Here is a 12,613-nt window from a genome sequence, read left to right on the forward strand (position 1 = left end):
TGTCATGTCGTTGCTTGCTGATGCTGGTGCTGCTGGTGGATGTGTGGCTGTGGTGAGGCAGACCAGCCTCATGGCCTCAATGCCTGCTTCAGGAATGCCGTCCCCTTCCCTCCCAACTCCTTTTTGTTTGTTCATTTTGCCTTTTTTTCCTGCTTTCCTGCTTTCTTTGCCACCGGCCATCTTTTTTGCCACGTGCTGGATAAAGCACAAGTCCCACAGATATGATTTCAAAGTACCAAGCACAGAATAAACAGGAGTTTCATAGCTTTTTTAATCTGATCAGCCTTCCTATCCAAATCCTACTTTGGTTTTTAAAGCAGAGGCTGTGAACAAGCCCCCTTTCTTCCTCCTCAGTGTCACCTCTTGCACACTGTGCTGTGATGCCTGAAGACTGCTTCTGTATTTTTCTCCCTCATGTTGAGGTGCTTTTATAGCACTGAAATAAAACCTGACTCAGGTTTGTGGGTACCAAAATTCAGTCCCACCTACTGTTTGCCTTGCAATGCTGCCTGAAATATCATTTTTAATTTCATATTAGTTATTTGCCAAGAGGAAAATAAAAGAGATGAAAAGGAAACCGGTTAATGGCCTGTTTCATGGGGAACACCACGATAACAAAGCAGTGTGCGGGCAAACACGGAAAGTGAGAGATGCTGAGCCCTACTGTGCCTGTCAGCATGGCTTCTGCGTGCAGGGGAGAAGAGAGCAAAATTTACAAGGATGCTACTCTCTGAAGTGCTGCATGCACTGCTGGTGAGCCTGGGAAGGAAACAAAGACAGCCATTCAAAGTCATTGAAGAACAGCCGTAGTACTAAGTGGCTGCGCTGAGAAAATAAACCCATCAGATTTAGATTTTAAAGGGTTCAAGGGTGAAATGAAATATTATTTTGCTTAAATACAGAAAGCACTTTCATTAAAAACAAGTCTCACAGGAGATCACAGCCCAGCATTTCAGCTTTGATAGACTTTGCTCTTTTTTTCCCCACCGCTGAGCACAGTGTTTTATTAAGATTATAAAATTAGGCCTTTCAGCAATTCTAATAGGGTATTTTTTGACATAAACTACCATTTTTTATAATAGTACACAAGCAGGAGAAACGATCTGGGAAGCACTGGAAAGCTCTCCCAGTGTACCCATAGGCTGCATGGGCACCTCATTTTGGGGGCTACCGACAAACCCAGCGAGCTCCTGTTTTTTCCAGCTCAGCAGCCAGAACTGGGGCTGACATGAACATGAACTGTAGGAGCTTATTTAACACTCAGGCAAATTTAAAACCCATACTGAACTATTTATTTTGTGTATTCGCCTTTCACTGCACCACATGCTAACATCGAGTACTTCTAACTGCTGGAAGGAACAAACAGAAATTGCTGCCATCACCTGAAGGTGAAAGTCGGCTGTTCAGCCTGTGATGCACTTCATGAGATGACACCATCAGACTCCTTAATGACAAGCAGGGGTGCTTGATTTTCAGTAGCAGTGCTACATCATGGCATGGAAAATAGCTTGGAAATTGCTTTAGAAGAGCATAAATTGGGATGCCCCATCCCTGGAAGTGTTCAAGGCCAGGCTGGATGGAGCTTTGAGCAACCTGGTCTAGTGGCAGGGGGTTGGAACAAGATGAGCTTTAAAATCCCTTCCAACCCAAACCACTCTATGGTTCTATGAGTCTATGATAAAGTGTGATGGGTTCAAGTTAGAAACAGGGAGTACAATAAATGCCCCAAAGGTACCTCTGAAGCGTGATGTTCCTGAGAAATTCTTTAACAAAGGGAACTGAGAATGATCTGCCTCCACGTATCATACTTGGAGAAGCATGGGGATAGTCTATTAGGTCACCCTGCAGCGGATATTAAGCATTAACCTATTTCAAATGTTATGTGTATTTACCCACAGAAACTGAATAGGTCAAACAGGTTTCTGGCTCACAACAGAAGACGAAACAGTGTCTTGTTCTGTATGTGAATAGCTGCTCATGTAAATCAGGGGGTATGTGTGTGCAAGGATTATTGGGACTGTTTTGTTGTTGCCTCCTATTTCTAAAGAATATGTTACCCCATGAAACAAACCCTGGAGTGAAAGGTATCGAGCTTTAGAACAAGGTTACAATGAACAATGAGACTACCACAGAGAACACACAGTTTGTGTTTTTGCAGAAAACAAGTTTAATAAAACAGACTTTTTGTATGTTGGGTTGACAAATTCATACTCCTCCTTACCATAGTGCCCGAACTAGAAACAAGGTCTTGCTTGTCCTCTGCTCAATGAAAAAAAGCCAATGCTAGCCTGCATCAACAGGTTGTCCTCTCCTAATGTACGTGTGAGCCTCCCATACATCTCTTAACATTCTTCATGGTGTTGGTTGTGTACTTTTTGCTACGAAAGGAATGTAGGGTTACTTCTGTAGGAAGCCCACATGAACAGAAATATTAGGATGTGTCTAATGAAACCACATTTGTCTCCTTTCATTTGCATTCCCATGCTACTGCTGATCTTGTATATGCCCTGGCTCTCTCCTATGTTTATTTCCCTGCCAGTAATCATACATCCAGGATGCTATTTAAGTAATTTCTACTGCCACCTTCAATCAATCAGATGAGTTAGGATGACGAAGAAAACTTTCAAGAAATACCTCATCAGTCCAGCGTTACCTTGATCGTTTGATCTCTGCGTTTCTCCTCTTTGCTTTACACATCCAGTGTTCTATGTCATACAAGAAAACAGCCAGCTAACACCTAAGAGCATACAGCCAGTCTATCTTGGGGTTTGGGAGGAAGGGAAAACCCACCAGAGAAAAACCCACCTTGAGTCCAAGAGCAGATGGCTGCTTTCAGAAATCAAAACTGAACAGCATTTTGGTTTGGCTTAAGCCAAGGGACTGTACACGGCCACCAGCTTTGTGCTGACCTCCATGAACACGACACAGTTTTTGGGTGGAAAGCACTCTGCCATGACCTGCTCCCCTCAAACTAACATCACACTGGCGTTATTGTACAAGGGAGGAGGCAGGGAATAGCCTGCACTTCAGACCTGAAACACATGGCACATGTTACAGGGCCACTGTAGACAGGGTTGTTTTGAGCACGCTTTGCTGTCTCTTTACGCCCAGTAATTTCTGATGGGTTGCTTAAGCAATGCAAAATCAAACGTTTTCTCTATTTTAAGGACAGCAGCTATTGGTTCCACTTCTGGATAGCTCCACCGTTTATTTTTGGCGCTTTTTCATTCATCGCAATACACCTAGGGCTGCTTTAGTGTCACTTTAAGGAGTCTGGCGTCTTTCCTGGTATGTACTGCATCTTTTACAGAGAACTTGTCATCATGTGTCTAGGCAGAGAAGGATCAGAACTAGTCACAGGCAAGAACCACAGACACAACTGTCATAGAGAACTACACATGGATAATGCAGAAGCTTTTTTTAACTATTTGCCGTGGCTTAATAACAGTTACCTGTTCCTTAATATCCACATGGCATGCAAACAGGCAGCGATCGTGTTGCTGACAGCACTGCCCTGTGCCTGCTGAAGCACTGCTCTGCACTGCACAGCAAGGTAAGGTCTTGGGGCCAGACCCACAGAGATATTTAGGGGCCTAACTTCTATTTCAGACTTCAGTGGGAGGCTGGTGCCTAAATAGGAGTTGAGCACCTGATTACCTTTGCAGGTCTGGGCTTGGGTGGAGGCAGCCCGGAGTGCTGCACATTCTGCGGGAAGCTCCGCTGCTCTCCGGCCGGCGGTTGAACCGTGGTACGGTGCAACCCTGGTGTTGTGAAGTAGCCGTTCTCTGACTGGTGACGGCCTGATTCACAACACCAGCTGCTGCACGGCACCCGAGGGGGGCCCCCAGCCGGGCTCCTCTGCACTCAGCCCTCCGCCGGGATCCATCTTCCATACTGCTGTGTGCTGGAAAGCAAAGTGACAGGGTTAGGTCCATCGGTACCACAAGCTATATACCCCTGCCTATTTAAAATACAGAAGTGTGAAGGATGTATGTCTCCAAGGGGAAAAAAGTATAACGAAATAAAAGTGGCAAACTGGCTCTGCGCTCAAGATGTACTGTTTCACAGAGGTGGTCCCTGCAGCACCATGCCGGTAACGTATACAGCTGTGCTCCTGCTGTTCATTTCCTGTGTTCATCTCAGGAGGGTTGGAGGCTGGCAGGCAGGGGAAGCAACCTAGAAACTCAGCCAAGCCCTCAGAGACACGGGAGAAACAGACTGCTTTCTCACAGACCCCAGCACATTACCAAAAGGAGAGCAGTGCCCCAGAGACTGTGTGGCTTCCCAAGCGCGGCACCACTACTAACCCTCCTGCCTGTGTCCTGTCTGCTCCTGTGAGGTGGGTGAGACACCAAAGCATGCGCGGTCTCTTCCCAGAAGCTGCCCAGTGTGTTGGCATTCAGGAAGGTGCCCCCACCCCACAAAAATCCTGCTGGGACCCATGAATGTGCCAGTCTGCAGAGGGCCCTTCATCCCCCTCTAAAGCGCACATCCCTCAAGGAGCTCACAGAACCTGCGGAACACAACCCAGTGCTGACCAGGAAAGTTGATCTTTTAAAATCACACAGGGAGTTACAGATTCTGGGACTTTCAGGGAAAAAGAAGTCTCCCTCTTCTGGGCAGGGCCGACACTGGAGAGCACCTGACCTGCACTGATCATGGTAGCCTGCACACAGTGGGTGTCACAGGCAGCGCAAGAGTTCAGTGTTGCTGCAGCGCTACAGGAATGGCTTGGGGGAGGGCATGGGTCCCACAGACAAAAAAAGGTGGAAATAGCCACTGTTTCTCCCCAGTTTCCCTCAAAATGCCGCACTGGTGGTACAATGACTCGCTTGGTTGGGTTGTTCTTAAGGTTTTTCCAACAACTCCTTATTGGGCTAATTCATCTGGGCACATGCAAAAAAAAGAAGCAAATAATAATTTTCATCCCATGTATTACAGACTTTCCTCAGCAACCAAAACTCAAAAGGAAGCAGAGTTTCTGTGAATCAGCTTGGGACTGTCCCTGGGATGATGAGGACCCACTGCAGGAGTCCTTATGCAAACCAGACAGAAAGTAAGTCATGTGAAGCCTAGCAAAGCTCCAGGGAGAAACTGCTGTTTCTTAATAGTTCTCCTGAAATGGGTTAGATGTGGAGGCAAAAATTCTCACCCTGCTGATGAAGGAAGTGTCCTCCACATGCCCACTTCCCAATTGAATCCAAAGGAAACTTCATACATTGTCTTTCTCCTGCAGGGAGGGAAGATGTGGTCATGTTTAGTCCCTGAGCAGAAGAGCGATTAACATATGCACTAACAGATGATATCCCAGAGAGACAGGTTATGCAATTGAGTTGCTGTAGGAAATGGAGCTAAGTTTCTTGACACCTGCGCATGTGTGCACATTTGTAAAGCCTCAGTCATGTTGTACTAACAGAGCTTTTATTTAAAGAGCAGTTTTCAGAATTTTAACACGTTGAAAAAAAGCCAATGCTATTTATATTTTATGCGTATCTATTATTCAGCCTTCAACCCTGAAAGGAAGAGCCTGAAAGCTGAACTTGTGTTGTGGCTGGTGCTGATCAATGGTGACATGATAATGCCAGATGAAGGTGAAACCTCTCCCCTGAGCAGATCTTTCACGCATGTGGTAGCACTGAGCGCACTTGACAAAGCACATTGTGTCACACGCAGACTAATGCCAAACACTTTTCGTACGTTCTCTGTTCCCTGGGAACACTAAAGTCTGCCCGGGTACTGTGGGTGGGAGAAGAAAAACAAATGATAGGAGCCTTTTTCAAGGTTGTTTAAATTCTTCTGTAACCTTTCATGCGATCTGCACTGAAGTGTATCAGACTACTTAAAATAAGCAGGCTACTGTATATGCACTGCTTGCTCCCTGGAAGAAGCCAATTTAAAAGCTTCTTCAAGTTAAAAAACAGTATTATATGTCACAGAAGTGAGAAATGAACCCTTAATCTACTTTCTATCCCCTTAATGTACCAGAGATGGAGGTTGGTTTTCTGCTTCTTTACCCCCTCGGTCAAATAGTCCGACATAGTCTTAGAGTATGTCTGAGCTGAAATTTTAATATTCTACCATTTTTTTACTTAGTGTGATTTTATTCAGTCATCTACTGGCAACAGCTTTCATGTTCGGCAACGCTACGTGATTTGAAAGCTTTCTTACAATTTCAGCTAGGTTACACATATGGAAGTGTACAATCATCTCCTGAACAGCTGAGTAACCAGCAGCTAGGGAACTGCATTCCCCCGTGCTGTCCGGCTGGCTGGGTCTAGAAGCCTTGAGGAAAACCACTGAAACCAAATATTTACTTTAGGATGACACTAGTGCATTAGAAGAAGGATCTCATCTCCTATAAAGAGAAAACTAAACTTCTCATTTTGGGGAGGGAAACACCAACACAACTCCCCTCCCCCCCCCAACAGTGCAGATAACCCTGCCTAGGAATTAGCTTTTATGTATATATGATTGATATGTAGAAACAGGAAAGTGTAATGAGAAACTGTGCCAACAAGCTGATTTTTGCATGCTGGGTTTCCAGGCGGTGAGCAGGACTCAGGCATGGGGTCAGCACAGAACTTGGGACATCAACTTCAACCCCACCCTGCAAGGTTATTACCACCCTTAATATCCCATGCAAATAGATTTCCTTGCTTTGGTCACAGCAGTCTATTAATTCAGCCCTCTTGTCTGGTACATCTTTATCCTCTGCAGGTTAATCCTGCCAAATTCCTTTGCTGTAGTACATGTCACACAGCATATAATATCCAACAATGCAATTTTGCTAATCCTGTTTTATCAGCTTTGTTGCCCTGTCTGGTCAATCCAATAGCGAAAAACTGCACATAAGGTTTTTGCCAAGATCTCCCTCTCTTTTGCCCCCTTCCCTCCCCCCTTTTGTATGGTTTCAATTAAACGGTTTGAGAGCAGAACATAGCATTTGGATATCTGCCAATGTCCTTCAGAAGCAGAATGTCAAGGCACTTAATTATATAGGTCTCCCAATTCTTTTAGGCGCCCCACCTACTCAGTCGGCTGAATTTACTAAACGCAAGTGTAAAAAATCAGCTCAAACCTCTTAAAACACTCTCCATGCATTAAGGATTTGGAAGATGGCTGAACAGCGATGCAGTTATCGCCCATTATCTTACTAAAAGATTAAACAAATGAGTATAGACTGTCTCATTAACAGTTCTTTGTTGTCTTGTTTACTGTTTAGTGGACTCATTAACATTAATTATTAGAAGAGGAACATCAATTATTGCAATAACCTTTGTCAAGCCTAGCAAACTGACTACTAAACAGAAAAGGGATCCACGTTTATCAAGCAGGACTTGCATGGATGGAATGAAGAAAAAGAAAAGACCCCTGAAATCTTGGACATTGCTCTAAGACAGTAAAGATCCAGCATTGCTTGTTAATTCTGGCATCAGCAGAGCATCCTGGTCAAGACCTCCAGACCACGAATAAAAGGTTAAGTAAATTCTGAGTTTAACTCCACAAGACTTGCTTACCCAGCTCTAAGTGGCGAGATGTGAACAAAGGGATCCCTACTTCCTCTGGCGCTCACCAGGCTGTATTTATTACACTAATTACTTGAACGCAGGGAACAGCCCTTTCTCTCCCTCGTCATCAGCGCAGTACATAAGCTTGTATAAATATAACACAGGCTACAGCACTGATTTCAGGATTCTCCATCAGCACGCTGCTAGAGCTAACTGCTTTACTGCCTCAGGTGAAGGGCATTTTTACACTGTGACAAGATATTATGGCTTGGGCTCCCCCCTCCTCCTTCCTCTGATTCCTTTTTCTTTTTTGAGAAACCCAGTCCCAGATGGAGATAGCCTCTGCCTGAGCAGAGATTCAGTGTTCTACATGTTCTATCAGCATTTTAAACACACCATATATTTCAGCAGCTCTGACAGGAGTTAAAATATCAGCAGTAGCACATCCATTATTTAAAATACCAAGAGGAAGAAGGCTGAGTCACTAAGCTGGATCTGTCACCTCTGACACTGTTTCTCAGCCTAAATACAAGCGCCAGCCTGTGCTGAAGAACGAAACAAACTGTTTCAAAAGAACCCTGAGCCAAATCCAGGGCTCGTAAGATTATATACAAATAGAAACAAGGGCAGCTAAGCGCTGCACTTTCTGCAGATGCTTCCACTGCTACATGCTGTGAGAGCGAATACGCAGACAGCTCCTTATGCCAGCCAGGTTTTAAAGTAAAAGCCCTGGCAGTTTCTGAATGCTGCCCTGTGACAGCCACCCCATGCTCGGCATCACCAGGAGCCTTCCTCCTTGCCCCACCATCCAGTGCAGCCCACCAACACCTTCCCCTTGCTGCCCCTTGCAGCGCATTGACTCTGCCTGGATCTCCCTGCTAATTAAAATCTGAAACAATTAAGCTGTTTGCTAAATTAGCAATTCTGGCCCCACAGCCTCCTGGCCGGAGAGAGGTCCGCAGAGACAGTGTAGCCTGTTACCTCGGCGTGAATTTGTGCTGACAGGACAGTCCATCCGTCTTCACGTCTTTAGACAGCTGTGCTTACCTAGCAGAATGTAAACATCTCTGAACTTTGCTTACTGGATAAAAGGAAGCATTAGTTTCCTATTGCATTTCCTCCTACGAGATCAATCATACACGCGGGCTAGACACAGCATCCTTATGTTTGTAATTAATCTCGTAAAGGAGTAACATCTCCCCTCAATCGATTGCTATATTTGTATGCAGCCTTCCTGCAAGAGAGGTAGTAGAAGAAGAAAATAAAAGCCAGTAGCAGAATAATAATCAGCTGATCCCTTAATAAAGGCTTGTACGTTGCTATATATGCACAGCAAGATGTTTTTTTAGTGAGCTGATTCTCTGTTGGGAAAATCACCTTGTAATCAGTGTTGATCATTATCACTGGGGACTTCAGGATTGCTTTTAGATGTCCTGAGGAACTTTGTTTCATCATGGGAAAATTCAAAAGAATGTTTCAGTCTTTTTTCTGGTGTTTTCACCAAAACAATACATATGTACTTCAAATTAATCTTCCAGATGCTTGACTGTTTCTTGATAAGTGTTACCAATTGCAGACAACAAAACTGAACACCACAAAGTTTGTACACTGCCTTGTTTGCGCGCAGGAGACTGCTTCCCACCAATGCATCTGTTCATGAAGGATGTCTCGTTCATGTTTTCCTTACTGTGCATGGGAATGTTCAAAATCTAGACTAAGGAAATATTTGTTAATAACCAAACCCCTACAGCACAACCCCCTAGATGATCTACTTCATGAAGAATAATTTCTTGCCCTCTCAGGGAAAGAGGTGTGTGCAAAGTTACTGCCTTTCTGAGGTTAACCAAGACTCAAACTAGTGGGCAGAGGGACCCAAAAGCAGAGTGCTTAAAAAGGGAAAGCAAGCACTCTTCAGCAGTTCCTAGGACCCAGGTCTGACTCTTGCTACTGGTTTAGATCTGTCCATTTCATTGCACAAAATGCATTGAGCTCACTGACATTTACATTGGGCCAGCATATTCTTTATAATGAGAAAATAAACAGTCTCTGAGACATGTTTAGATGAAACTTACGCTTCTGATAGGCACCGTACTAGTCTAGGGTGTCACTGTCCATTTTGATTTAAAAGAATAATACAAAGATTTGCTTGCTGAATGCAATGTTGAGACAAGTCAGAGCCTTTCCCCCATTATCCGAGTAGCAGCAGGACAGGGCTGCTGCCATTCATGACAGAGCTCAATCGGTGGTACTTCACACAAAGAGCTTTACAGGCTTGGAAACTAGGGTCTAATGCTTATGTGATCAAATATGCAGTAGTATTGAACTGTACATGCCTCAGAGGAGGAAATCCCACCCCGTTTTAGGAAACTAATTTACAACAATAGAGAACAGCGCAAGTAAAAAACCCCTTTAAAATAAAATGCAAGCATGGTATTATCTACCCAATTGCTAACACTACAGCCACATCAGCAGAGCCTGTGAAGACTTGGAGGTGTCCTTCTGCCCACCAGCATCCCACTGTTGGAGCAGATAACAACATGGTCCGTGCTAAATGCCCTGCTGCGCTACAGGCTCTTTTTGGACAGAGGCTGATTGGTTTTATTTTGTACTATTCCTTTCTAATTTAAACATCTTTTAGCTCTAGAAAAAATAAAGTTTTGCCTTAAATGAAAAAGGACCTCAAATATGCACAAAATAAGTGTACCATTTTCTTTCAATGTACTTCAATAATACAGCCTTCATACAGATATTTAGATATGATTTTCATAAAGAATTGGATGCCAATGCATCCATTTTAGAAACGCTTTATAGGAAAATACATCTATGTAATAACGAGCTGGCTTTCATCTGAGAAATTTAAGACCCATTACCAGATTGCCTGTTCATTGTTTAGAAGAATTACCAGCAAAACCAAGGGACAAATCACTGGTTTGGATCTTCCCACCTCTGTTCACCTGATCCCTGCATGACAAAGGCACAGCCCTTGGACTGATGGTGCTGGCACCCAACCTGAAATGATGGACACTTCAGGAAGAGCATTCAGGCACCCATCCCCTTGCCTCTTCCTCCCTTCCCAGCTGCCATGAAGGGCATCCTACCTCACCACCAACCAGCACAGAGATTTTCGCAGCTGCAAGGTGAGCAGAGGCTCGGACACCTGTATCACTCTTTGGATGCCTCCTCTCTGCCCCTCCTTTATCACAGATGAAAAGCATAGAGGTGCAGCAATTCGGTAAGAAGCATCCCACCTAGCCCATCTTCTGAAACCCAGCACAATTGAGCATCATTCTCACTGATGTAGGAGAGAGCTACTCCTTGCTTTTCCTGCTTTGCTCAGTCTCTGGGTTTTGACAGTCCGGGGTGAAAAAAAACAGTATGAGTTGCTCTGTCTCTTAAAAGATGCTCTTCTTAAACATTGATCGCTAAAATTAAGGCACTGTTCAAATGCTCAGTGTTGATAAGGTGCAGAGAAGATACAGTCTGGCCACAAGCCATTGGCAATATTAAATACAAACGTGGCAAGTATTCAACTAAAGGACAAATTGTAAGCCCAGGGCTGCGTACTGAGTGCTAACCCACGCCTTCTCACTGTGCCTGTTTAACAGGGGACTTCAAGACACTTGGCTGACTTGATGTCTTGCCAATTGCTTCAGGCTGGAAATCTTAGAAGATGAGATTTTCCTGTGGCATTTGACTTTTCTGCCTGAAACCCAGAGAGCTCAGAGGAGCAGATGGAATGGAGGTGAAGTAACCCATTCAAAATGATAATACACTCACTGCACGTCCAGAGTAAAACTTATATAGAGTGCAAAAGGAAGGGAATTTTCCTATTCCCTCAGGTACCTTCAGCTCTTGTCCACCATACCAAGTGGACAATGGCATGGTAATGGTAATAGCCAAGTCGTAGTCTGGGGATAGGGAGAGCCAACATATGGCTGTGCTAACAGATAAAGCTGTAGGAGTTGGAGATTTTCTTCAGTGTTGTGGCGTGGTGCCTCTCCTCAGGGAACACTGCTATAAATCTTCAGTGGATGGGAAGGATAGTCAGCATGTGGGACAGGATCTCAGAGATCAGCAAGGATGATGTAGGTCAGGACAGAGATGCACCAGCACAGTTTAATGGGCAAGGTTTCCACAATGATGTACCATGTCTCCCCCCAGCCAGAGATACCAGCTGTCCATTACCATATGAGCAAGAAAACAACATATAAGCATCAAAAGACATAAATGAGACATTCAGGTCTATGAACTTACACAAATACAGTCTTTTTAGTAAAGGGGATTAGACATGTTTGAACCTTACATGGTTAAAATGATGGAAAGCATGTCCTTTACACACTTTCAAATTACATTGAGATCAGAAATACCAGAAAAGTTGACTGCGGTCTGATAGTGCTCCTTCTTAGGAAAAAAATAGACCTCAAACTCCTCCAGATTCTATCTGCTGTTTGTTACGCTTCTTTCACAAGTGGTTTCCCTTCTGTTCCCAGACCTACAGAGACACGCATTTCCCAAAGCAGGCAGGAAGACAATAATAATTAACAGAATTACTCAGTTCTGTTGAAGCCAGATAAAAACCACGATCAGCATAAGAATTCAAAATTATATCCCTAATGAAACGTAGTTTCTGGTCCCAGCTATTTTTTTCCTAAAACAAACAGACAAACCCAAACCACCCCAAAACCCCCCAAATCCCAAATATTCTCAAACAAACCAAACAAAAAAAAAACCCAAAAAACAACAGCCCAAAGCAACTCTTAAGGATAAGTATGCCAGAGCTTCCCTTTCCTCTGCAGAGACCATACTGCAAGCTATGTCAGTGCAAGCCAGCTGCACAAAGCCATCCCCTCTTTTGTTACCAAACCAGTGAAAAAGAGGAATCAAAGTGCAAGTACTTCAGAGATTTCCCATTAAAGCTGCAAACTTGACAGAGAATCACATATGGTCAGTCATACCACAAATGTGAAGCCACAGTCCTAAATCCAGCTGGTCTCCTTTATCACAACAGGATGTGTCTGTCTAGCAGTAGTCACTGAAAGAACGAAGTAATCTAAGATCTGGAAGATAACAAGTTGGAAGGGGGCATGTTTGAGGATTTCAGCTTA

At 44.1% G+C, this 12,613-nt stretch overlaps 1 long non-coding RNA gene across 1 annotated transcript; it reads right to left on the reverse strand.

Moving 5' to 3' along the window:
- Positions 1 to 2,142: 2,142 nt before the first annotated feature.
- Positions 2,143 to 3,758, reverse strand: LOC115607361. Its single transcript, XR_003991194.1, has 2 exons — positions 3,658 to 3,758; positions 2,143 to 3,329 (listed from the first exon to the last, which is right to left on the reverse strand). It is a non-coding gene; the product is annotated as an uncharacterized LOC115607361 (long non-coding RNA).
- Positions 3,759 to 12,613: the final 8,855 nt, after the last annotated feature.

Source organism: Strigops habroptila, chromosome 1 (assembly GCF_004027225.2).
Source record: "Strigops habroptila isolate Jane chromosome 1, bStrHab1.2.pri, whole genome shotgun sequence".
NCBI classification, from domain to species: domain Eukaryota; kingdom Metazoa; phylum Chordata; class Aves; order Psittaciformes; family Psittacidae; genus Strigops; species Strigops habroptila.